The 27,520-nt window shown below is 46.4% G+C and overlaps 1 protein-coding gene across 1 annotated transcript in view; it reads left to right on the forward strand.

Annotated features, from left to right (window-relative positions):
- LOC128686326 (sodium-coupled monocarboxylate transporter 1-like) overlaps positions 1-27,520 on the forward strand; it is a 185,833-nt gene that overhangs the window by 127,571 nt on the left and 30,742 nt on the right. The window lies entirely within an intron of this gene.

The raw sequence follows: 27,520 nt of genomic DNA on the forward strand, positions 1-27,520 counted from the left end.
CTCACCCACCACCACATAAACACTGACAACACTCACCCACCACCACATAAGCACTGACAACATCTAATTATGACAAGTACCAACAACGTAATAGCTACGTCATGCAATCAACGTTTTTCAATGTGTAAGTAACTTATAGTTAGGAGAGAAAGGAAGAAAAACAGTCACAACACAAATCATCCCAGAGTGCAGCCACAACACAAATCATCCCAGAGTGCAGCCACAACACAAACCATCCCAGAGTGCAGCCACAACACAAATCATCCCAGAGTGCAGCCACAACACAAACCATCCCAGAGTGCAGCCACAACACAAATCATCCCAGAGTGCAGCCACAACACAAATCATCCCAGAGTGCAGCCACAACACAAACCATCCCAGAGTGCAGCCACAACACAAATCATCCCAGAGTGCAGCCACAACACAAATCATCCCAGAGTGCAGCCACAACACAAACCATCCCAGAGTGCAGCCACAACACAAATCATCCCAGAGTGCAGCCACAACACAAATCATCCCAGAGTGCAGTCACAACACAAATCATCCCAGAGTGCAGCCACAACACAAGTCATCCCAGAGTGCAGCCACAACACAAATCATCCCAGAGTGCAGTCACAACACAAATAATCCCAAAGTGCAGCCACAACACAAATAATCCCAGAGTGCAGCCACAACACAAATAATCCCAGAGTGCAGTCACAACACAAATCATCCCAACATAAAGGAACTACCAGAGTTCCAGGCCTACCAGGTTTCCAGTGCGCCTCTTGTAGGAATTCACACCAGACACACAGTACAACTGTGAAGACGTTTCTTCCACCTGGGACTTTGTGAATGAATGCAACGTCTCCACTCCTTGTTTATCTCATTTACATACTGTCCGAACACGTTCTGAACTGTGTTGACATGCTTCCTGCATTTAAGACTCGCACAATTATCCCCATAATACAACACCTGAACTGCATAAATATGTATGGAATTAACATCGATGTGTTAGGTGACAGTATTACATAAGCCAAGAGCGAGATACTTGTTTATTTAGCTATGTTTCGCTCTCAGGAAGCGGTTGCTTTGTGTTGTGCGAATTGGCTTGACGAAGCTCCAGGAGGGCGAAATGTGGCCATGACGAATGACGGTGTGGGTGTGGGACTGTTACGTGGGTCACACTGTGGGTGTGGACTGTTACGTGGGTCACACTGTGGGTGTGGGACTGTTACGTGGGTCACACTGTGGGTGTGGGACTGTTACGTGGGTCACACTGTGGATGTGGTACTGTTACGTAGGTCACACTGTGGGTGTGGGACTGTTACGTGGGTCACACTGTGGGTGTGGGACTGTTACGTGGGTCACACTGTGGATGTGGTACTGTTACGTAGGTCACACTGTGGGTGTGGGACTGTTACGTGGGTCACATTGTGGGTGTGGGACTGTTACGTAGGTCACACTGTGGATGTGGGACTGTTACGTAGGTCACACTGTGGGTGTGGGACTGTTACGTAGGTCACACTGTGGATGTGGGACTGTTACGTGGGTCACACTGTGGGTGTGGGACTGTTACGTGAGTCACACTGTGGATGTGGGACTGTTAAGTGGGTCACACTGTGGATGTGGGACTGTTACGTGGGTCACACTGTGGATGTGGGACTGTTAAGTGGGTCACACTGTGGATGTGGGACTGTTACGTGGGTCACACTGTGGATGTGGGACTGTTACGTGGGTCACACTATGGGTGTGGGACTGTTACGTAAGTCACACTGTGGTTGTGGGACTGTTACGTGGGTCACACTGGATGTGGGTCTGTTACGTGGGTCACACTGTAGATGTGGGACTGTTACGTGGGTAACACTGTGGGTGTGGGACTGTTACGTAGGTCACACTGTGGGTGTGGGACCGCTACGTGGGTCACACTGTGGATGTGGGACTTACGTGGGTCACACTGTGGGTGTGGGACTGTTACGTAGGTCACATTGTGGGTGTGGGACTGTTACGTGGGTCACACTGTGGATGTGGGACTGTTACGTAGGTCACACTGTGGGTGTGGGACCATTACATGGGTCACACTGTGGATGTGGGACTTACATGGGTCATACTGTGGGTGTGGGACTGTTGCGTGGGTCACACTGTGGGTGTGGGACTGTTACGTGGGTCACACTGTGGGTGTGGGACTGTTACGTGGGTCACACTGTGGGTGTGGGGCTGCTACGTAGGTCACATTGTGGGTGTGGGACTGTTACGTGGGTCACATTGTGAATGTGGGGCTGTTACGTGGGTCACACTGTGGGTGTGGGACTGTTACGTGGGTCACACTGTGGATGTGGGGCTGTTACGTCGGTCACACTGTGGGTGTGGGACTGTTACGTGGGGTCACACTGTGGATGTGGGACTGTTACGTGGGTCACACTGTGGATGTGGGACTGTTAAGTGGGTCACACTGTGGATGTGGGACTGTTACGTGGGTCACACTGTGGATGTGGGACTGTTACGTGGGTCACACTGTGGATGTGGGACTGTTACGTGGGTCACACTATCGGTGTGGGACTGTTACGTAAGTCACACTGTGGGTGTGGGACTGTTACGTGGGTCACACTGTGGATGTGGGACTGTTATGTGGGTCACACTGTGGATATGGGACTGTTACGTGGGTCACACTATCGGTGTGGGACTGTTACGTAAGTCACACTGTGGGTGTGGGACTGTTACGTGGGTCACACTGTGGATGTGGGACTGTTATGTGGGTCACACTGTGGATATGGGACTGTTACGTGGGTCACACTGTGGGTGTGGGACCGTTACGCTGGTCACACACACACACACAGGACAAGCCACGGCCAAAATAGGCCAACACAAATACTCAGTACAAGGCAGGAGTCTAACGCTATCTTAAACCACGTTAGTTTCTGTAATCACCCACCGGATGGGATGCTGCCCAAATTATTGTACCAAACAGTTCTGTCATAGAAAGAAACATAATTGAATCTTCTCTCTCGAGTCATGACAGGAATACCGTATATATCTCAAATTATGGGTTATACAAGCTCGATAGTTAGTAGTCTTTTGTACACAACCTTAAACAACAATGCTACACAAAATCACGGGATTCCTCGTTATGCCAGGTTGTCTTATGATGGAGTGGTGACCCTCGACCAGTGTCTACGCACCAAAACACCATGATACGTCAGTTAGTGTATGGTTATATAACGCGTTTAGCTGTGATTGTACCATACATTGACAGATACACAAGATTACCTGGTGACATACTAGGTAGTGGGGTTAAAGGATATTACAAGTAGAAATCTGGATCATAGAAATATTATAGGAATGTTATAGAAGAATCCCAAGTAAGGCATAATAATCGATACTGAGAAGAATAGTAGACAATATTTAGGAAAATATAAAGAGATACTTGTCAGAACCCCTGAGAACACTCAAGTACCCCAGAAGACGACATTTAAACGGACAAAGCACAATTATTTCCTTTCTTTTATTAATTAAAAAGGTTACACAGAACAATAACAATCCATATATATAATATCCACTGAGAAACGTATTTTCTCAAGTAACATGACCTGTTCTAAACAGTTAGAAAAAGCTTGGGGCGGACTATTATACCCTCTAATTTCAATATACTTGACTTCTCAAAACCCTGTTATCCCATATGTGGGGGATGGGGATGGTTGTAGTGCTGGGTGTGACACCGACTGTTAGCCGACATTCTGAGAGAGCCAGCAACAGGTGACAGACCCGCACTGCACTATTCTGAGAAAACTTCTCCTTACTCCTTCAGTTGCAGCCTTGCAAAATTGCATAGCTCCCGATGACGCACTAAGAAGTGTGAAAGTACTTGAGCTTAAGATTTCCATCCCCCGTGGTTTCTCTTGCATAGTTAAGATCGCCTGTCTGCGATTGTCTGCATATATTTATATATATATATATATATATATATATATATATATATATATATATATATATATATATATATATATATATATATATATAGAGAGAGAGAGAGAGAGAGAGAGAGAGAGAAACATGTAGATGAGGTTGAGGACGGTCCTGGACCAGTTATGAGTCGATATGATCTCAGGATGGACCATCTGGCTAATTTCTCAGGAAGATGTGAATTTCTGCCTCCTTTTATATCCACTTCCCGGTGACCTTCTTGGTCTGATATACATCATAGTTAATGTACTTGCTGCTGTCCCGGTGGTGAAGCCATAACAACGAACTGAAGGTTATTAGGTGTGTGTGTGTGTGTGTGTGTGTGTGTGTGTGTGTGTGTGTGTGTGTGTGTGTGTGTGTGTGTGTGTGTGTGTGTGTGTGTGTGTGTGTGTGCAGAGAGGAGGGGGAAGGCACCAGACATCAAGCAGAAGATATCATTAGACAAGGTGTGAGTGAGAGACCTGGTGAGTAACAACATTCTCTTGTAACTGACAGGGAAGGTGAGTTACAGCAGTCTCTGGGGAGTGCATGAGTGACTGGGCAGGTGAACTACAAGTCTCTGGGGAGTGAATGAGAGACTGGGCAGGTGAACTACAAGTCTCTGGGGAGTGCGTGAGTGACTGGGCAGGTGAACTACAAGTCTCTGGGGAGTGCATGAGTGACTGGGCAGGTGAACTACAAGTCTCTGGGGAGTGCGTGAGTGACTGGGCAGGTGAACTACAAGTCTCTGGGGAGTGCATGAGTGACTGGGCAGGTGAACTACAAGTCTCTGTGGAGTGCATGAGTGACTGGGCAGGTGAACTACAAGTCTCTGGGGAGTGCATGAGTGACTGGGCAGGTGAACTACAAGTCTCTGGGGAGTGCGTGAGTGACTGGGCAGGTGAACTACAAGTCTCTGGGGAGTGCATGAGTGACTGGGCAGGTGAACTACAAGTCTCTGGGGAGTGCATGAGTGACTGGGCAGGTGAACTACAAGTCTCTGGGGAGTGCATGAGTGACTGGGCAGGTGAACTACAAGTCTCTGGGGAGTGCATGAGTGACTGGGCAGGTGAGCTACAAGTCTCTGGGGAGTGCATGAGTGACTGGGCAGGTGAACTACAAGTCTCTGGGGAGTGCATGAGTGACTGGGCAGGTGAGCTACAAGTCTCTGGGGAGTGCATGAGTGACTGGGCAGGTGAACTACAAGTCTCTGTGGAGTGCATGAGTGACTGGGCAGGTGAGCTACAAGTCTCTGGGGAGTGCATGAGTGACTGGGCAGGTGAACTACAAGTCTCTGGGGAGTGCATGAGTGACTGGGCAGGTGAGCTACAAGTCTCTGGGGAGTGCATGAGTGACTGGGCAGGTGAACTACAAGTCTCTGGGGAGTGCATGAGTGACTGGGCAGGTGAGCTACAAGTCTCTGGGGAGTGCATGAGTGACTGGGCAGGTGAACTACAAGTCTCTGGGGAGTGCATGAGTGACTGGGCAGGTGAACTACAAGTCTCTGTGGAGTGCATGAGTGACTGGGCAGGTGAACTACAAGTCTCTGGGGAGTGCATGAGTGACTGGGCAGGTGAACTACAAGTCTCTGGGGAGTGCATGAGTGACTGGGCAGGTGAACTACAAGTCTCTGGGGAGTGCATGAGTGACTGGGCAGGTGAACTACAAGTCTCTGGGGAGTGCATGAGTGACTGGGCAGGTGAACTACAAGTCTCTGGGGAGTGCATGAGTGACTGGGCAGGTGAACTACAAGTCTCTGGGGAGTGCATGAGTGACTGGGCAGGTGAACTACAAGTCTCTGGGGAGTGCATGAGTGACTGGGCAGGTGAACTACAAGTCTCTGGGGAGTGCATGAGTGACTGGGCAGGTGAACTACAAGTCTCTGGGGAGTGCATGAGTGACTGGGCAGGTGAGCTACAAGTCTCTGGGGAGTGCATGAGTGACTGGGCAGGTGAACTACAAGTCTCTGGGGAGTGCATATGATGAAACTAATCTAGCCGCTCACAGGATGAGCTGAGGATACACAATAAACTAATTGCCCAGGCGGCGCAAGGTTATTTAAGTTATGAAAAATTCCTCACTTGTCTCCACTGTATATCTACAATTATATCACGATGATGTAGTCTCCGCAAAAACAGAAATGTAAATGCAGTTTAACCTGGATAAATCTGCTGGAAGGAAACCTTTCAAACTCTCATGTTTACTGAATGTTCCGTCACCCTTCTGACTCTGCCAAGTGTAACCTTTATAGGGAATTATAGTGACACAGTTTTCCTTCACTGTATAGTGTAGCCGCACAGTTTTCCTTCACTGTATAGTGTAGCCGCATACTGTTGATATAACAAAATTTGTTCAGTAAAAAATAAAAAAGGAATAATTTATGGATGTAGAGACAAGAATGATCTCAAGTCACAACTAACAAAGATTCTTTAGATATTATTATCTGCTCCATTCTTCCTACAACCGCAGACAGTTCCACGCGCTTCCCTTGAACCCAATGTTCCTCCCCTTCCTTCCTCCCCAACCATCCCCTGGCACCCCCGGGAGACACTAACCCCGGCACTCCTGGCACTCCCAGGAGACACTAACCAAGACCTCCTTACCCCCGGGTGGTCACTAAGCAAGGCGCCAGGCGAGGTCTTATCTCCGCCGAGCACAAAGAGACTTCTCTCTGTAGCATCACTTCTGTTAGCCTCCGAGAGGCTGTATTAAGTCCAATCTTGTTAGTGGCACTTATTTTCTTCTCTTCCTGTTGATCTTACACGAGTTACTGCTAGTGTTAGGTGTCGAGAAGCATGTGTACTCTGTATGATACGATAACAAGCCACTCAAACACTTGTGTTCTCAAGGGGAATGTTGTTCACTGTCAGTGATATGTATACGTTTTTATACTATTACTCATTAGTTAGTTAATAAAACCCGTAGCTCGGTTAGTAGTGAACTCAGCTCACACATTGAGGTCCGCGGTTCGATCTCCGGTACTGGTGGGAACATTTGGGGTGTGTTTTCTTAAGACACCTGCTGTCCCTGTTCACCTAGCAGTAAATAGGTACGTGGGTGTTAGCCGACTGGTGTGGGGTCACAGCCTGAGGACAAAATTAACCTAATTTACCCGAAATGCTCTGCGTAACAAGGGGTTTTCTATATAGTATGTGTGTGTGACCTAATTAACATTTGCATTAATAACTCATTACAGTTGACCAGATATAAACATGAAAATAGTTCATCACCTTTGTAACTTGTTCACTATCAAAACTCCGCGGCCCAGTCCCTGGGCCCATTATGTACCTCTGTAATCTTTTATCTACCGCCCACAGGATGGGTATGGGGGCGGCTGCCGCCCACAGGATGGGTATGGGGTGGCTACCGCCCACAGGATGGGTATGGGGGTGGCTACCGCCCACAGGATGGGTATGGGGGCGGCTGCCGCCCACAGGATGGGTATGGGGTGGCTACCGCCCACAGGATGGGTATGGGGGTGGCTACCGCCCACAGGAGGGGTATGGGGGCGGCTGCCGCCCACAGGATGGGTATGGGGTGGCTACCGCCCACAGGATGGGTATGGGGGTGGCTACCGCCCCCAGGATGGGTATGGGGGCGGCTGCCGCCCACAGGATGGGTATGGGGTGGCTACCGCCCACAGGATGGGTATGGGGGTGGCTCCCGCCCACAGGATGGGTATGGGGGGGCTACCGCCCACAGGATGGGTATGGGGGGGGCTGCCGCCCACAGGATGGGTATGGGGGTGGCTACCGCCCACAGGATGGGTATGGGGGTGGCTACCGCCCACAGGATGGGTATGGGGTGGCTACCGCCCACAGGATGGGTATGGGGGTGGCTACCGCCCACAGGATGGGTATGGGGGTGGCTACCGCCCACAGGATGGGTATGGGGTGGCTACCGCCCACAGGATGGGTATGGGGGCGGCTGCCGCCCACAGGATGGGTATGGGGGTGGCTACCGCCCACAGGATGGGTATGGGGGTGGCTACCGCCCACAGGATGGGTATGGGGTGGCTACCGCCCACAGGATGGGTATGGGGGTGGCTACCGCCCACAGGATGGGTATGGGGTGGCTACCGCCCACAGGATGGGTATGGGGGCGGCTGCCGCCCACAGGATGGGTATGGAGTGGATAATAAAGATGTTAAACTAATTGTCACTGATGTCAGCAAGGCCTGTATACGTTCTGTCATGTACTTGTAGAAATAAATATTATTATTATTAGTTACCCCTTCACCTCTGTAAATAACAGCGTTATGTGAGTTCAATAAATGTGAATATAGATGACCCGTGTCATCACCTGGTTGACAGGTGTACACACACCTGGTTGACAGGTGTACACACACCTGGTTGACAGGTGTACACACACCTGGTTGACAGGTGTACACACACCTGGTTGACAGGTGTACACACACCTGGACGTGTACTGTGTCTCTCAGTGTCTACGCTGATTATTGTTATTATCATATTTACGGAAAACAAACCAGGGAACGGATGGGACTTGAACCATGACAAGTGAGGACTAAAACTCACAGGTCAGCGAGTTTTAGGACGCACTTGTCATGGGTTCGAGTCCCATCAGTTCCGTGGTTTGTTTCCAATCGTTTTATTATGATTTCGTGAGTTTATGGGAAACGCTAAACCCTTAGGAGGTCCTACAGCGTTGGGGGATAGGGGGGGCGGAATGGGAGGTATTTAGGTTCGCTCCGAAAAAAAGCGAAGTGTAATTCTTGACATCAAGAGCCCCTGACCGATATCAAGAAACCTTGACGTGTACATGATCTGAAGTATGTTTGACTGGCGGTGAAGAACTGACATACCTGTTAGTCCAAACAACCAGTTAATCAATCGCCTCCGAAAAACTCTATTTAAGCCCCAAAGGTCAAATACTACAGTACTGAAAAAAAACCCGGAAGAGGGAGGTTGGTTTGAACCATGGTAAGCGAATCCTAGGATCTACAGGCCAGTGCGTTAACCACTTTACCAACTGGCTCTAATAAGATTCATCCAACTAGGTATATTTCTATACAATATGGGGGAGTTAGCATGGGCCACAACTGTGACCACAAATGCAGTTTTTATTTTACAGATGATTCCCACACCAGCGTGGCTTTCGCGAGCTCTAGCTCAAGACCCTTAAAGCCGCTATCATGACTCACGAGTTATGATCGCTACAGTATGGGTCAGTGTGATAATGGCTGTTTAATAATTCAGCACATCCTTGTAAATCAAAGTCAGTATCTCACTGTGATTAAGACAGCGAGACGTGAGTGTTGAACAGTGATTACCTGACTACTCACCCTTGTTTTCTATCACATCTATGTAATATTTAATTTACTGTGGTATATTGTAATAGGTTGGTTTTATTCATAGCCGATAAGCTAACCTAGTCAAACCTAACCATATCTAACCTGGCCTAACCTAACCCAAATAACATAAGCCGAGAAATTAGATGAAAATAATATGCGAGAAATCAATTATGAGTTTAGGAGGATGGTGGATTGTGATGGTGTGATGTTGTCATGGTGAGATGTTGTGATGTTGTCATGGTGAGATGTGATGTTGTCATGGTGATTTACCCAAGATGTGGCAGTTGCGCTAACAAACTCGGCAGCTTCGTCTAAGTCGAGGAAGACAAACATACAGATTTCTTTGCTTCTGAACAATGTGAAGATACTCTTAGTTGGGTCTGCTCCTCGCCTGAAGTTCTTTTTAATTAAAAGTAAAGCTTGGGCACACCCGCAATGTGCTTCTACACTATTCTGCACAAGAGGTACATGGTACATGTTTCCATGTCATTTTCCGTCACAGAGATGGATTTAATAAATGAGTAATGAAATCTATTAGTCGGGTTGTGGTGCACACGTTAGACTGCGTATGGCTGGCACCAACAGCTTGGTCGATCAGGCCGGCAATCGAGAGGCCTAGTCCCGCGGCCCGATCCCAGGTACACTCCAAGAAGCTAGGTCTGGCTATGCTGTATAGGTTGGCTCTGGCTTTTTTGGATGCAGTGTTGAGGTCAATATACATTACACCCACCATGTGCGTGGAAAGTATCAAAAGTGATAACAGACTGATATTTCAACAGCTCTGGAGGCACCAGAGTGCGTCATTCAACGACTGTGCCAGAAACTCATTAGATGTTTTCTCTCCATGTAACACTCCTCAGGGAGACGCTTACTCAGTGCATCTCCAATGGAAATGCTCTGAGTAAGCGTGCATGGTGATTCTCCATGTACGAAAACTCGGCTTTGTTGTTAGTTTATTTTTCATAGAAAATCTCATGAAGTAGGGTTTATTTATGGGCCACTCAAATCTGCCTTTGATTGACTTGTGCCAAGACCAGCTCACACACTCAGCCCAGTCTGATTATTCGGACCTGTGCTTCATCGCACCATATAAACTTATTACCTTATTTCTACTGTCAAAAGAGATATCAACACAACAAATGTAACCCTTCATATTCGCACCAGAAGTACTAACTCATTTCTAGCAGACGCTGACCTTATATAAACTCACTCTCTAGCCGCTCTTCCACTGAAGTCATGTTTGTTGATGTCAGGTGTGGTTATACCGTACACATGTACTGCAAGTTACACTCGCTCTGAAAACATAAACAGACGACATCGCAGCCACCGTTTTAGATGAGCGATTTTTTTTTCCATCAGTACAGTAAATAGTTACACAATTGCTGAGAAAGTATTATGAACAACGAGGCAAGTATTTTCTAGTTAACAGGTTCGAAGCATGTTCATGGAAATATAAACACAAATGCAGTATAATGTGATCCTTTATTGACAACGTTTCACCCACACAGTGGGCTTTTTCAAGTCACACACGGATCTACCTGGGGTTGGAAGGTACGGGAGTATTTATAGTTCAGAATGTTGAGGTCAGGTGGAGAATGCTGCATCTGATGATCTACCGGGTGGGGTTATAGAGTCTTGGGTAGCTAGGCGGGGATATTGGACAAGTTGTGAGTAGACCTTCTGCAGTGTTCTATGTTCTTATGTGGGATAGCGATGAAGAAGTTTCTTGGCGAGTGGTTCAGCTATGTTATAGAAGCCATTGCTCTGGTTGAAATTGTTGGTTATAGAGATAAACGATGATTCCAGGATTCTTCTGTATTGAGTGTTGTCTTCTGTGGCTATAAGTCTTGAGTTTCTGTAGTTAATTAAATGGTTGTGTGAATTGCGATGTTGTACACAGGCATTCCTTGTATCGTCAGTCCTGCTTGCATATTGGTGTTCTGAAATACGTGTTTGGAGGTCTCTTGATGTTTCGCCCACATATAATTTGTTGCAGTCATTACAAGGGATTATGTATACCCCTGCAGAGGATGGAGGCTTGTCCTGTCTACTACTGGTGATGTCCTTGATGGTCGTGGTTGTGGAGGTAGATACTTGGAATGATGTTTTGGCAAAGATGTTGGAAACATGTTTGGCAATGGAGTTGGTGGGAAGGACTATGTATCTCTTCTCGGCAGTGTCTTCTCTGGGTGTGTTGAAGATGTTTAATGCTCGCCGTCTGCAGTCTCTGATGAAGTGACGAGGATAGTGGAGTTTGGAAAATACTTGTTCAATTATAGTGCATTCTTCCTCAAGGAACTCGTTGCTGCAGATTCTGAGTGCACGCAGGAAGAAGCCTATAATTACACCACGTTTGGTTTTGGTGTCGTGGTGAGAGTAGAAGTGGAGAAGATCGTTTTGGTTGGTGGGTTTTCGATAGACTTTAAAACGAAGTTCGTGGTCAGCTTTGCAGAGTAGAACATCAAGGAAAGGAAGAGTGTTGTCGACTTCTTCTTCAAGTGTGAACTGGATTGAAGGCTCGACCTGGTTGAGCTTGTCTTGGAGAGCTTGAACGTTGAAGCGTTTAGGAGTTATGAGAAGAATGTCGTCAACATAACGGAGCCAGGTGACAGACGAAGGAATAATGGTGGAGAAACGTTCGGCTTCTAGATGTTCCATGTATAGGTTCGCCAGGACTGCACTGAGTGGCGAACCCATGGGTAGTCCAAAAGTCTGCTGAAAGAGGTGATTTTCGAAAGAGAAACACGTAAAGCCAACACATAGTTCAACAAGGTCGATGAAATCGCTGGCTGGAATGGGAAGATCAAGTGAATCGTCAATTTTCCTGCGCAAGAGATCGATGGCTTGTTTAGTAGGTACTTTAGTGAATAGGGAAGTCACGTCAAGGCTGGAAAGTTTCTTGTTCCTGATGTTGATGTTGCGAATGCGATTGAGAAGATCACCTGAGTGTTTGAGATGTGCTGGACTGATAGTGCCCAAGAGTTTAGAGAGGTGTTTGGCGAGAATTCCTGAGAGCTGGTGGGGAGCACTGCCTATTCCCGAGGATATGGGCCTCAGTGGGATACCAGGCTTGTGAGTCTTTGGCAGGCCGTACATTCTGGCAGGTCTGGGGTTGCTGGGCATGGTGTGCAGAAGTTTCTTCCCTTGTTCTGAGCCCCTCAGAATGCGGCGAGTCCTTTGAAGAAAAGTTTTAGTGAGGTTGTCCACTTGGTTAGTTGTGAGAGGTTTGTAGGTATCTGGGTCATTAAGTAGATTAAGCATTTTGTTCCTGTAATCATCAGTGTTCATGATAACAACACCACCTCCTTTATCAGCGGTGGTGACCCTGATGGTCGTGTCTTCTGCTAAACCTTTGAGTGCATTGATGTAACGTCGAGGTATGACTGGGGAGCTGCGTGTTGAGATGGCTGCTGAGATGATGCACCTACTACACAAGCCATCGATCTCTTGCGCAGGAAAATTGACGATTCACTTGATCTTCCCATTCCAGCCAGCGATTTCATCGACCTTGTTGAACTATGTGTTGGCTTTACGTGTTTCTCTTTCGAAAATCACCTCTTTCAGCAGACTTTTGGACTACCCATGGGTTCGCCACTCAGTGCAGTCCTGGCGAACCTATACATGGAACATCTAGAAGCCGAACGTTTCTCCACCATTATTCCTTCGTCTGTCACCTGGCTCCGTTATGTTGACGACATTCTTCTCATAACTCCTAAACGCTTCAACGTTCAAGCTCTCCAAGACAAGCTCAACCAGGTCGAGCCTTCAATCCAGTTCACACTTGAAGAAGAAGTCGACAACACTCTTCCTTTCCTTGATGTTCTACTCTGCAAAGCTGACCACGAACTTCGTTTTAAAGTCTATCGAAAACCCACCAACCAAAACGATCTTCTCCACTTCTACTCTCACCACGACACCAAAACCAAACGTGGTGTAATTATAGGCTTCTTCCTGCGTGCACTCAGAATCTGCAGCAACAAGTTCCTTGAGGAAGAATGCACTATAATTGAACAAGTATTTTCCAAACTCCACTATCCTCGTCACTTCATCAGAGACTGCAGACGGCGAGCATTAAACATCTTCAACACACCCAGAGAAGACACTGCCGAGAAGAGATACATAGTCCTTCCCACCAACTCCATTGCCAAACATGTTTCCAACATCTTTGCCAAAACATCATTCCAAGTATCTACCTCCACAACCACGACCATCAAGGACATCACCAGTAGTAGACAGGACAAGCCTCCATCCTCTGCAGGGGTATACATAATCCCTTGTAATGACTGCAACAAATTATATGTGGGTGAAACATCAAGAGACCTCCAAACACGTATTTCAGAACACCAATATGCAAGCAGGACTGACGATACAAGGAATGCCTGTGTACAACATCGCAATTCACACAACCATTTAATTAACTACAGAAACTCAAGACTTATAGCCACAGAAGACAACACTCAATACAGAAGAATCCTGGAATCATCGTTTATCTCTATAACCAACAATTTCAACCAGAGCAATGGCTTCTATAACATAGCTGAACCACTCGCCAAGAAACTTCTTCATCGCTATCCCACATAAGAACATAGAACACTGCAGAAGGTCTACTCACAACTTGTCCAATATCCCCGCCTAGCTACCCAAGACTCTATAACCCCACCCGGTAGATCATCAGATGCAGCATTCTCCACCTGACCTCAACATTCTGAACTATAAATACTCCCGTACCTTCCAACCCCAGGTAGATCCGTGTGTGACTTGAAAAAGCCCACTGTGTGGGTGAAACGTTGTGAGCATTGGGCAGAGTACTGGCGCATTATCGTCTTAGGGTCTTGGGACCTGTGGCTTAGTTCCTGATAAATTTCCCTCTTGCATATTGGTTTATATTCTTTTTCCGTTGATTGTTTCCCTTCTATGCTTATGTACCACCCTTTTTCTAAACCACAATAATGCTCTTTTCCCAAATATTTTTGTAAAAAGACTTTAATAAACTGTTTTTTGGGGAAAATAGAAATATTCACGGTCCCTATTTTAATTTTATTCATTTTTTATTTCATGAAAAGGGAGGAGGAGTGTGGTGGGTAGGGTTAGAGGTGGGGAGTCACCAGTGCCTTACATTACCCCCATACCCTCCACCTCCCCTGTCCCACCCCGGGCTCCCCAAACCCCCCCATTTTCCCCCAATCATCCCCCCTCATGGCAGGGTGTCTGGGGGGTGGTTCTAATTTTTTTATAGTGGAACCAGTCATGTCCTTATTTTGATGCTCATTAATTTTTAACTACCATTTCCCCTTTTTTCAAATTTTGGAAATTTAGATATTATAACCTAGTATAAACTTCCCTTTTTGGGTGGGTCTAAAAATTTTTTGGGTGTTTTTAAATTTGGTGGAGTTGGTTTTGGGTTTGGATAAAGGGGAATTCGTTTTTGGGTGAGTTTTGGGGGAAGCAATTACTCCCGGTTGAATATTTCAGAGGAATGAAAGTCCCCCAGCCCCCGGGGCACCAACTGTCACCCATTGAAAAATTTCCCTATGATTGCTGTCACCGTTTGGCCCGTCCCCAGCTGTTTGCCCAGTCACCCAGCTGATGGCCCCAGAGATGTTTCCCCCGGGTTTGTCTCCAGTGTAGGGGGTGTCTGTCTGCGCACCCCCCTCTGTGACCATCCCCCCAGGACCAAATTTCCCCGAGGCCGGGAGGGGTGTCCCCTGTTAAACCTGAAGTGCCCTACCTCACCCCGAGAACGCCTTTTGCCGTATGCTGATGTCGGCTGCGGATGCTGTCTACTATGGGTTGCAGATGTTAAATGCGGGGGCCGGTGTGAGGGGCCGGAAAATCTTGGGGTTGTCGGATGGTGCGCTTGATGCGCATGCGCCGGCCAAAGGGGGAGATGGCGGTGATGCTGCTGGTGTGTAAACTGGCGGGTTTCGGACAGAAATCTACAAAAAGGGTTGCCACCCCCGGGAGATGTGGAAGGGAAGTGAGCCGCAAAAGATGGACTCCAGCCGGGGACCCCCTGTTTTCCAAGGGAAGGTGGGGGGTTCCTGCCTTCGGGTCCCTGTACGCCCGGTATGGGGGATGCCCTGCCAGCCATGAAAACAATTGGGGTTTGAGATGCCCCCACCCTACTTTGACTTCCCGGGTTGTATTATGTGGAAAAAGGTGACCTTGAATCGTCAGTGATTATGGCCCTTGTTTTATGGGCCAGTGAACCGGATGGCATAGGATTGGGGGGTCGGCCCAGATGCCCCCTTTCATTCAGATGTTGAGGGGGAAGGGAAGTGTGCCAAAATGCGCCCTTTGGGTCGGGGGGTCGGCAGTTACTTAAAGAATATTTGGGACGTTTTCCCCCATGGGTAAAAGGGGTTTCCCAATGGTTGTGGGGGGTGACTGCATTGGTGGTTTTTTCATGGTGGGGGCACTGGCCCGTTTTGGTTTAGAAAAATGACGGGGGTTTTTAAAACGACATTATGTGCCAACTGCCAGGTGTATGTTAGGGCTGCCTTTGGGTTGGGGTTGAAAAAAATTTTATATTATTTTGTCTTTTTTTTTAAAGATTTAAGGGATTGGGTTAAAAATGTTAATAACGGACAAATTCCAGTTCTAAAAGTTTAAATTGGGGGGGAAAAAGGGGGTGTGATGTAGTCCAGCTGGGCTTTGGAGGGTTTGGGGGCCTAATTTAACCAATTATGGTCACCTTGCCGGGAAAAATCTGAAGCCCCGTCTGAGGTCTTTTTTCGACGCCCGGGGCCCGGCGCAGGTCGTCGTGGTTGTGAGGTGCTTGGGCCCCGCCCAAAAGGTTGGGAGGTTCGAGCGGAGCGCTGCGGGGGCAGGCCCCAGCAGAGTTTTAGGGGCTTTGGGGGGTGGAAGGCTTTTAAGTCTCTGGAGAGTGTTGGGGATTTAAAAATACTGGTTGGGGTTACTCGTTGTTTGGTCTTGGGACCTGTGGCAGTTCCTGTAGTGAACTGTCCTCTGTGCTATTTTAAAATTTTTTATTTTTCAAATTATTGTATTTCCCTTCTCACTTTTTGTGCCCCCATTTTTTAAAAAAAATTTTTCCCCCCTTTTTTAAGTCTTAATAATAAACTGTGTTTGAGTAGAATATAATATTAGGTCCCCCTTTTCTTTTTTTATTATTTTTTTTCATGTGGGGAGGATTTTTGGGTAGAGTAATAAGAGGGGTTGGTCCCAAGTGACCTTACTTTTCACCTACCTCCCCACCCCGCCCTTACCCACCCCCCCTCCCCATATTCCCCAATCTACCCCCCCAAACTCATTCCTGAATCTGAATTTTCCAACACAAAAAGGTCCTTCGTGGGAAAATTTTTCCCCTTTTCATCCCCTTTTTTTTTTCCTTTTTCCATTTATCACCTCATTATCCCCCCAATTCAGCCTTTTGAGAGGAGTGGGTTAGGGCCCCCAGTCTATCCTGGGATTTTGATACATGGATCTTGTATCCCCTCTGATTTCCAGACTTTTATATCCCTTCTTAATACGGGGACCAGAACTGAGCAGCAAGTTAAATGAGGCCTAACGGATATATAGATTGAAGAAAAATAGGGCTCATTTTTATACTTCTAGATAGAACCAAAATTATTTGTTTATTGCAAACACTAACCCCTTTGTTTTTTGGTTTTTGTTACTTTTTTAAAAAATCCAAATCTTTTTTAATCAGTGTATTGATCTACATTATTTATTTAATGTGGCATGGTTTTAACTGCCCAAAATTTGGGAAATTTGCATTTGTCAAAATTAAACCATCTGATTTACATTTTAGTCTATTTACCAGGTTAATGTTATTGAATGAATTAACGCCCTTTTTTGGGGTCATAAAATTTATGTCTTTTTCCCCTGCCTCTCCGGAAAAATTCTCTTTTTTCCCCTTTCCCAAATTTTCCTCAATAGCCTCGGATGGAACTCTATGTTACTGAAGTCCATATACACAATATCATAAAATTTACCTGATCTACCTCCCCAAAAACCTTATGAAAAAGTTAAAAATTTAAAAACAGAAAATTTTTTAAAACCTGTTGAGTTTTAATCAGTCACCCGCCCAAAATGGCTAAATTGCCCAAATTTTATTCCCTAAATTTTCCCTTGGGGGAAAGGCTTTTGGTCTATAGTTCGAAGCCAAGGACCTGTCACCGCCTTGAAAGGTATTATTTTCCATTTCCATTTTACTATGCCCCTTTGAGGATATGTTAAAGTGAAAAATATCAAGTTCCTCTTTAATTCCCTTTTAAAATTGCAAACAGTTCATGGGCCGGGGGTTGGTTTTAGTTTATTTTTGGGATGCACTAGTTCCCCAAAACAAAAAGTTTAATATCCTTTCTAAAAATCTTTTTTCAGGAAACTATATTTTCCTGGGGGGAAAACAAGAATGGTTTTGAATTTCACATTTTTATCCCGTTCCAAGATTCTCTTAAAAAGGAACCTTGTCCCAATTTTTGATACCCAAAGAAACTTTTGGGGTTGTCTTTAAAACCTTTACCCTTGCTTATAACCCCTTTTTCTTTTTTTTTCCTTTTTTTTTCTTTTTAAAAAATTTAGTGGGCGTCCAGGGAAAATGCACATTCTCCTCGTCCAGCTTTTGAGGGCTGGGAGTTCAAATTTTTAATGTCCTCTGTATACTCCCGAAAAGAGTTTTAAGAAAAATATAATATATTATATATATATATATATATATATATATATATATATATATATATATATATATATTTATATATATATATATATATTTAAATAAGTAAAAAATGCTATTTTCTTAAATTAACGTTTTCTTCCTATAAGTAAGCAAAATTTGTGATGAAATTTTCAAAAAATCATTCTAAACCTAACTTAAAAAAGATTTTATTGCTTGAAAATTTTTAAAAATTATTGTAAATTTAAATGGAAAAAAAAGTAGTTGGATTAAAAAAATTTAAAATTTTCTTGTTATAAAAAGGGCCCTTTTTTGGTAAAAAATATTAATTTTACTTTGGGATAAATGAAAAATTTATTTTTAAAAATGTATAAGAGGAGATTTTAGAAAGGACTTAATTTTAAATAAATTTTGTTAATTGACCAGTTTTCCCTTATTCGGTTGACACACACACACACACACACACACACCAATATATATATTTTCCCCAAATAAAAGAGAATTTGCCATCTTGTCTTAAAAGAATTCATCTTGCCAAAAGGACAAGGAAAATTTGTGTATATAAAAATTTTCACAAAATCTTCTGAAAATAAGAAAAATTATATTTCACTGTGTTTTTTGTATTAAATTTTGTAAAAAAATCTTAAAAAATAAATTTTGTTAAAAGCTAAAAAAAAAATTATTCTTGTTATAAAAGTTAGGTGTTTTTTAAGATTTTTTTGGGGGCAAAAATTTAAAAATTTTTTCATTAAATTTAAAAAGGAAAAAAATATCTTTAAACCAAAAAAGAAAATTTTAGAAAAGGGCTTAATTTTTTAAAAGAGTTCTTCAAATTTACCCAGTTTTATCTATTTTTTGACATATATATATATTATATATATATATATATATATATATATATATATATATATATATATATATATAAAAATATATTTTATATATATATTACATGTTTTATATAACCCAAGATTAAAATCTCATAAAAATCCCATCAAAACAAGGAAAAAGGGAAAGAAGAAGATTTAATCAAAGGTAGATGACCCAGCCAGAAAAATTTTGTTCCCCCTTTCTGGCTTTTAAAAAAAACTCATTTAAAATTTTTTGGGGGAGAAAACACTTTTTAGATAAACAATGGGGCAGATCAATAAGAACTGAGGACAGTGCAGTAGGCCTTTCTGGACTATGCACTTTAAACCCTTTTCCGTAGTCAAAAAAAATGATCCATTAATTTTGACCGCCAGGAAAGGTCTGATTTTTTGTGAGTTTACGGGAAAAATTTCCCAAAACATGCCCACACGAGTCCAGAGAACTCTTAAAATGTGTAACAGTGGGGGCGCAAAAAACCTTGGCCCCTAAAAGCGGCAGACTTTTTCCCTTGTTCTCGGGGAAACCTGCACTGTTTTGTTTTAACGATTAAAAACGCTTCTCCCCTTTTTGGTAGCATGGGAATTTTTAATAAACTTTAAAAATATATAAAAATATTAATAATAATAATAATAATAATGTGAAACTAAAAAAAATTGACATGGATTTATTCGATTATAATTATCGTTTTTTACAGTTTCTTAAAAATTTTTACATGTTCCACGAGTACGTGATTTTCAGATATAAAAAGGAAAAAATAAGATGTAAATCGGATTTTTCGGTCAAATAGTGGATTTAAAGTCACTAAGGGCTTGGGTACCTGGGGCTTTTCCCGGGGGTCAACGCCCCGCGGCAGTCCATGCCCAGGTTCGGGGGGGATTGGGGCCTGATAACCGGCTGTTACCCCGCACGAACCCAAAAGAGAACCAAGCCGTTGGTCAGGTTGACATAGCTCCCCGGTCCACCCCTCTTGGAACAGGCCACTATTGGAAACCCCCCTCATTGTCTGCCGGAACAACCAAAACAATTACCTGGTGGAAAAGCCCCCCTTCACCTGGGGGTCGGGGGTTCGTTTCCCCGGCGGGTTAAGACTGGGTTTTGTTACCCGGTTGTCCATGTTCCCCCATCAAAAATGGGTACCGGGTGTTAGTCGACTGGGGGGGTCCACCGGGAAAAATTTTGGGCCTAATTTGTCGGGAAATATTAAAAGCGGCTTTCAAACAGTAGTATGTCACTGATTTTAATTGGACTGAAACCTTAACATGTGGGAACAAATATTATTTATTATTATTATTATTATTATTATTATTATTATTATTATTATTTATTATTATTATTATTATTATTATTTTTAAAACTAACTCTTGAGAAAAAGGGAAGAACTGTCCTCTCTTTTTTTGGGAAATATCGGTTATTGCCCGGGACGGATCAAAACGTCGTCGGGAAGGTTTTTTCCCCAAACTGGGGTTAGTCCAAAAACGTCGTTTGGTTTTGTTGATGGTTTATTTCAGAGCAGCGCCTGGGGAGGCCAGGTGAGGAGGAGGGGGGTAGAGACGGTGTCCAGCCCCCGGGAGGCCAGGTGAGGGAGGAGGGGGTGAGACGGTGCCCAGCCCCCCGGGGAGGCCAGGTGAGGGGGGGGAGGAGGGTGGGGCGGTGCCCCAGCCTCGGAGGCCAGGTGGGGGGAGGAGGGGGTGGGGCGGTGCCCCAGCCCCCCGGGGGCCCAGTGAGGGAGGAGGAGGTAGAGACGGGCCCACCCCTCGGGGCCAGGTGAGGGGGAGGAGGAGGAAACCCAGCCCGGGGCCGGGTGGGGGAGGAGGAGGTGGGGTTTTCCCCACCCTTTGGAGGCTGGGGGTGGGGGGAGGGGGGGTAGAGAGGTTTGTCCCTTTTGGAGGCCAGGTGGGGGAGGAGGGTAGAAAAAAAGGCCCACCCTTTGGAGGCCGGGTGGGGGGAGGAGGGGGGGGAGAGAGGCCCCCAGCCCGGAGGCCAGGTGGGGGGGAGGGGGGGTAGAGGGGGCCCCAGCCTCGGGGGCCCCGGTGAGGGAGAGGAGGAAAACGGGGGCCCAGCCTCGGAGGCCAGGTGGGAGAGAAGGAGGGGGGGCGGTGCCCAGCCCCCGGGGGCCCGGGGCGGGGGGAGGGAGGTAGAGGGGTTCACCCCTCGGAGGCCAGGGGGGGGAGGAGGAGGTAGGGCGGTGCCCACCCCCCGGAGGCCAGGGGGAGGGGGGGGAGGTAGAGAGGTGTCCAGCCTCGGAGGCCAGGTGGGGAGAAGGGGGGTAGAGAGGGGGTCACCCCCCGGAGGCCAGGTGGGGGGGGAGGGGGTAGAAAATGTGTCCACCCCCGGGGAGGCCAGGTGGGGAGAAGGAGATAGAAAAGGTGTCGGCCTGGAGGCCGGGGTGAGGGAGAAGGGGGTGGAGATGGGCCCCAGCCTGGAGGCCGGGGTGAGGGGAAGGAGGTAGAGACGGTGCCCAGCCCGGGGGGGCCCAGGGGGGGAGGAGGAGGTGGAGGGGTTTTCCAGCCTGGAGGCCAGGTGGGGGGAGTGGGGAGGTAGGGGGTGTCCAGCCTGGGGGCCCGGGAAAGGGAGGAGGAGGGAGAGCCCATTTCCCAGCCCCCGGGGGCCCCAGGCGGGGGGAGGGGAGGTAGAGGCAGTTTTCGCCCGGAGGCCAGGTGGGGGAGTGGAGGTAGAGAGGTGTCCAGCCTGGGAGGCCAGGTGGGGGGGGGAGAAGGAGGAGGGGTGTCCAGCCCCCGGGAGGCCAGGTGAGGGGAGGGAGGTGGGAGACATTTCCAGCCCCGGAGGCCAGGTGGGGGGAAAAGGAGATAGAGAGGTGTCCACCTCGGGGCCCAAAAGGCGGGGGAGAAGGAGGTAGAGATGGCCCCCAGCCTCGAGGCCGGGTGAGGAGAAGGAGGTAGGAGGTGCCCGGCCCCCCAGGCCAGGCGAGGAGGAGGGAGGTAGAGACGGGGGCCCGGGCCTGGGGGCCCGGGGGAGGAGGGAGGTAAAAAGGTTTCCCAGCCGGGGGAGGCCAGGTGGGGGAGTAGGAGGGGGGAGGGGGGCCCACCCCGGGGAGGCCGGGTGAGGGGGAGGTGAGGGGGTGTCCAGCCCGGGAGGCCAGGTGAGGGAGAAGGAGGTGGGAAGGGGTGCCCAGCCTCGGAGGCCAGGTGGGGGGAGGAGGAGGAGAGACGGGGTCCGGGCCTCGGAGGCCAGGCGGGGGAGGAGGTGAGACGGTGTCCAGCCCCCCGGAGGCCAGGCGAGGGAGAAGGGGGGGGGGAGACTTTCCCCGGGCCCGGAGGCCAGGTGGGGGAGAAGGAGGTAGAGAGGTTTCCCAGCCCGGGGGGCCAGGTGGGGGGAGGAGGAGGTGGGAATGGGCCCAACCGGAGGCCAGATGAGGGGAGGAGGTGGGAGAGGGCCCAGCCCCCCGGAGACCAGGTGAGGAGGAGGAGGTAGAGAGGTGTCCACCCCGGGGAGGCCGGGGGTGGGGGGGAAAAGGGGAGGTAGAGACGGGGGGGTCCAGCCTCCCAGGCCAGGGGGGGAGGGGGGGGTAGAGAGGGCCCAGCCCCGGAGGCCAGGGGGGGAGGGAAAGGAGAAAGACGGTGTCCACCCCTCGGAGGCCAGGGGGGGGAGAAGGAGGTAGAGATGGTGTCCAGCCCCGGAGGCCAGGTGGGGAAAAGGGAGGTAGAGACGGTGCCCAGCCCCCCAGGCCAGGCGAGGGGGGGGGGAGAGGGGGGCCCAGCCTCGGAGGCCGGGGGGGGAGGGAGGGGGGGTAAAAAAGGGGGCCCAGCCCCGGGGAGGCCGGGGAGGGAGAGGGTGGGCGGTGCCCACCCCCGGGAGGCCAGGTGAGGGGGGGGGAAGGGGAGGTAGGGGTGCCCAGCCTGGAGGCCAGGGGGAGGAGAAGGAGGTAGGGAGGTGCCCCACCCTCGGAGGCCAGGGGAGGAGGGGGAGGGGGAGAGGTTTCCCCCAGCCTGGGGGCCCAAAGGGAGGGGAGGAGAAAAGGTGTCCAGCCCCCGGGGGGCCAGGCGGGGGAAAGGAAGGGGAGGAAAACGGTGTCCAGCCTGGGGGAGGCCGGGGGTGAGGGAAAAGGGGAGGTAGAGACTTCCCAGCCTGGGGCCGGGGGAGGGGGGAGGGGGTAGAAAAGGGCCCCCAACCGGGGGGCCCGGGATGAGGGAGGAGGAGGAGAGACGGGGGTCCACCCCCCGGAGACCAGGTGGGGGAGGAGGAGGTGGGAGACGGTGCCCAGCCCGGAGGGCCAGGTGGGGGAAAAGGGAGGTAGGGGAGGGGTTGCCCAGCCCCGGGGGGCCCCGGGATGAAGGAGGAAGATGTAGAGACGGTGCCCAGCCTCGGGGCCAGGGGGAAGGGGGAGGAGACGGTGCCCGGGCCCCCGGAAGGGCCAGGTTGGGGGAGGGGGGGGAGGTAGGGGGTGCCCAGCCCCCTGGGCCAGGTGGGGGGGAGGGGGGAGGTAGAGACTGTCCAGACGCCCCACACCCACACGCACACACAAACACTAATAAACGTGTGGGTATTGTCTTGGAGCGGTGGGTTTCCCAGACATGTTGTGTAGGGGGGGTCAGGCCGAGGAGGAACCTACTGACACACTTTTTTAGGGGGGGAGGGCTCAGAAAGGGGAACCCCCTGACACACATTATCTAGGGGGGGTAGGTTCAAAAAAGGAAACCCTCCGGGATCCCGCTGTTGGGAAAAGGGGTGGCCGGGGAGGAACCCCTGACACATTTGCCCCTAGGGGTGGGTGGGTTTTTTCCAGAAAAAGACACCTACTGATCACTTTTGGGTTTTAAGGGGGGGAGGTCGGAAAGGAAAACCTTTTTTTAAACACGTTATTGGGGGGTGGGTAGGTTCAAAAAAGGAACCTCTGATAGGGGTTATCTAGGGCGGGTGGTTTTAAAGGGGGGGAACCACTGACACACTGTCTAGGGGGGTAGGTTTTGGGAAAAAACCCCCTGCTTTTAAACCTTTTCCAGGGGGGGGAGTGGCCCCCGGGAAAGGGAAAACCTCTGACACACCGTTAGGGGGTTGGTGAGGAGGAACCACACACACGTTGTCTGGGGGTGGGTAGGCCCAGAGATGAAACCTACTGACACACTGTCTAGGGGGGGGTGGGCCAGGGGGGAACCCGTAGTTGTCTAGGGGGGGGTACCAGAAAACATACTACCACATTGTCTAGGGGGGGTAGGTCATGTCCTATTGACAAATTGTTGGGGGGGGATTTGAAAGGAACCTCCTGAACACTATTAAACAACCCTTGATGGAGAACTAACGCTCTTGTAGTTTATTATAAAAAGTCCTCTGTGTGAATTTCATTGTAAAACGTAAGCTCTGGCAGGCTGGAAGCATAGCTCATTCTGTAACATCTGTCTTTTCTTGACTATCTAACAGACGCAGCTGCAGGAAAACTTACTTTTTTTTTTCGGGTGTGTGTGTGCTGACCTCTTTTTAGTAAAAATAAACCTTTTTAAAGTTCCCCAACATTTTCCCCAAAATTGCAGGTTAAAAAAAACGCGATTCAAAAACGAGACCCCAGTGAATAAAAAAAGGACTCCCCTTCTAGCACCCAGCCTGTTACTGGGTTTTGTAAAAATTAGTAAATATTTTTCCCAATTTATCCATTAAATTAGTATTATTAAATAGTTTTAGTTACAACTGTAGGCTACTAACTAAAAATTTAAAAATTTTAATAAATTTATTAAGTCTAGAGGTATTTATCAAAAAATTAAATAATCACAGAATAAAATAAATCATCTCTGAGTTCAAATTATTTCTGAAAGCAATATCACATTATAATTTTAATGTCTGGTAATTAACATTTAATAAGATATTAAAATTTTTAAGTTGTTTTTTTAGGGTTAAGTTCAAAGATTAAATTGTCTAAAAACCCACTAGACAAAAAGTGACTGAAAATCCTCACAAAAAAACCTTTTTTGAGATTTTAGAAGTCTCTTGAACAATGAAAAAAATGCTAACCCCCAACCCTTTAAACAACGACGGGACACAATCAGGACGGAGATAACATAAACATAAAGGGACCATAAAAGATCCACAAAAAGTTAAAAAACTCATTACGGAATCAAATTCCCAAAAGGCCCCGGGGTAACAAAAAAAATTAGGCGAAGTATACCCGGGACCTGAGATGCTCAGATGTCTATGTGAACACAACCTCAGTAAACCAAAATCACTAAGTCTATACTGTTCAAAACAGGTTCTACAGAACTAACAAAATAATGGAAGACAATCTGCCCAACCACCAAGCAGTCTAGAGAGACGAATTTTCACGAGAGGGAACCCCCTCGATCACGTGATCCCCCGTGACCACAGCCGAAGCCGGGTATAACGAGGACAAGTGAAATTTACAGTAGTTTACAATCAAGACTTGAACTAGCCATATTATGTCATCCAACAACATAATAAATAACAATATAAAAAATAATAATATGAAGTTACTTTTTACATTTGCTATTATAAAATAAAACAATATAAAATTATATGAAAGAAAATACATTATATATATACATAATAATCATTTAACCTTTTTCGGGGTTAAACCCGCCAACAGGGGTTTCCATAACGGTTTTTTTTAGGCCCTTGTTTGAAAATTAACTCAGGGTGACCCACCACCTACAATTTTATAATTTCCCCCTTGAATTTCTCCCTTCAGAAAGATTGATAAGAAATGCGAGATATCTTTGGTGATTATTCAGGCATTAGGAAGAAGATTAGGAGAGAATAAAAATTAAATAATGAAACAAGGGGGTAAAAGAATGCGTTGAAGCCTGATTAGAGCTGAATCACTATGATAACATGAAGTAAAAAAAGCATTTTTTAGGGAGAACTTGATTCATTAGACTTGTGATGTTGCATTGGTTTTATGTTTGTTAAACTTCTGGCATTTTAGAAACAGATGATATTAAAACTAAATACAAATATGTAGGAAACTTTATGTACTATCTTAAATGATGTGTTTTTTCCCCACTTATTGAAGAATGTACAGACTGATACATCTATGAATTCAGTGTTTTAATTAGGAAATAAGATACAAACATGTCAGCAAATACATAAATCTGCAAAAAACATCATAAATCAAATATATTTCCGTTAACGTTTTGGAGACCATTTCCTGGGCCTTTTTTATCCATATGTTTTTATGCTCCTCCACAGAAGGGATTTGGGGCACAAAAATGGCCCTTTCCCTTGAGAATTTTGTAATCTAACTAATTCGAGCCAATTCCCCAAAGATGTTTTTTCCGGGATAATTTAACAAAAATTATCATTTTTACCTTAAATTAAATCATAAATTCCTGTAGTTCTGGAAAGGTCACCCCTTTTTTAGGAGGAAAGGATGAGCCAAGTTCATTCTAACACCACCCCCCAAAGTCAGGTCAGGGCTGATCCCTGGGGGGGAAACATTAGGACGTTTTTCCCCCAAAACCTGATTCCTGTTTCCTTGTAAAAAGGATCTGATATTAGTAAAATAGGTACTGACTACTGTGGGGCGATTCTGGGGCCCAAAACACCTAATTTGCCGAAATGTTTTTAACAAGCCTTTTTATAGTATGTCATTTAGCTGACGTATAAATTTTATCATGTATTAAGAAAAAGATAATTTTATTACTAATTACCCCTTCCTTTATAAACAACAACAAAACAAAATAATAATAATAATAATAATAATAATAATAATAATAATAATACTTGAACGCTCACATTTAAAACTGCACAGTCGTGAGGGGAACTCCCAGACACGAATCATTTTAAAACTAAATTACAAGAAATAAAAAAATAACTGAAGTAAATAAATGCACGAATGGCGCAAAAAAAAGTGTTGACACATACATAAATGAACATTTTCAAAAAAAAATACAAATTATAAAAAAACCCAAAGATGAAAAAATTTGCTGAAAAAACCCGTTTATCTGTAAAGGGGTTTCGTTTAATCACAACCTTGCCCTAAAACACTTTCTTGATGTGTGACAAAACCCCAAAAATAACCCCAGACAAAACATTTTAGACTTTCCCTGTCCGACTAAACCTTTACAAAAATTCAAGGGGTTTAAAAGGCCTAAAATTGGAACACCCTCCCAAAATTTTAGAATCAGAACATTCATCCCCTTCAAAACCCATTAGAACACATCTTATCCCCCTGTACCCCGCCCAACTATCAGAAACCAGGTATTTCTATTTACTCCCCCCTTTTCCAAAACAGAAAATCAAAAATTTTAAAAATTTAAAAAATTAATCTAAGTCCCCCCGAAATGCCTAATGTGGGGTTTTCTGGGGTTAATCTTTATATTTTAACATTAAACCCCAAAAACCAAATTTTTAAAACTCAGATTGTAACCCTTTGAGAAAAACTTTGAATTTAAATTTTAACTCACAAAAAAATAAATTTAAATGCAGTGGCTAACAGTTATCTAACTGTTTCAGGGGCTGGTCAAAAAGTCCACAGTATCGCAACCAACTGTTGGGCCATGTGGAATTCACACTGACTGCGCTTTAAATTTACAACTTTTTTTTATTTACTTATTACCACTTATATGTTCAATAACTCGAACTTTGGGACAGCAATATCCATTTAAATTAATTTAAAGCTCTGGCCCCTTTAATTTTGGTTATTTCCTCGAGCACTCGTGACTTTAGTAAACGCTGATGACTTTTAAGTTTTTTTGGTTCTCTTAAAAATAATTTGTGTCAGAGTGTGAGTCAAAAGTCATTCATTGTAATTTTGGGGGGTTTAAAATTTGGGGAATAATGGGGTTTTATTTAAGTAAAATTTGATTTTTTGGGGGTTTAAG

Source organism: Cherax quadricarinatus, chromosome 17, assembly GCF_038502225.1.
Source record: "Cherax quadricarinatus isolate ZL_2023a chromosome 17, ASM3850222v1, whole genome shotgun sequence".
In the NCBI taxonomy this organism is placed as follows: Eukaryota; Metazoa; Arthropoda; class Malacostraca; order Decapoda; family Parastacidae; genus Cherax; species Cherax quadricarinatus.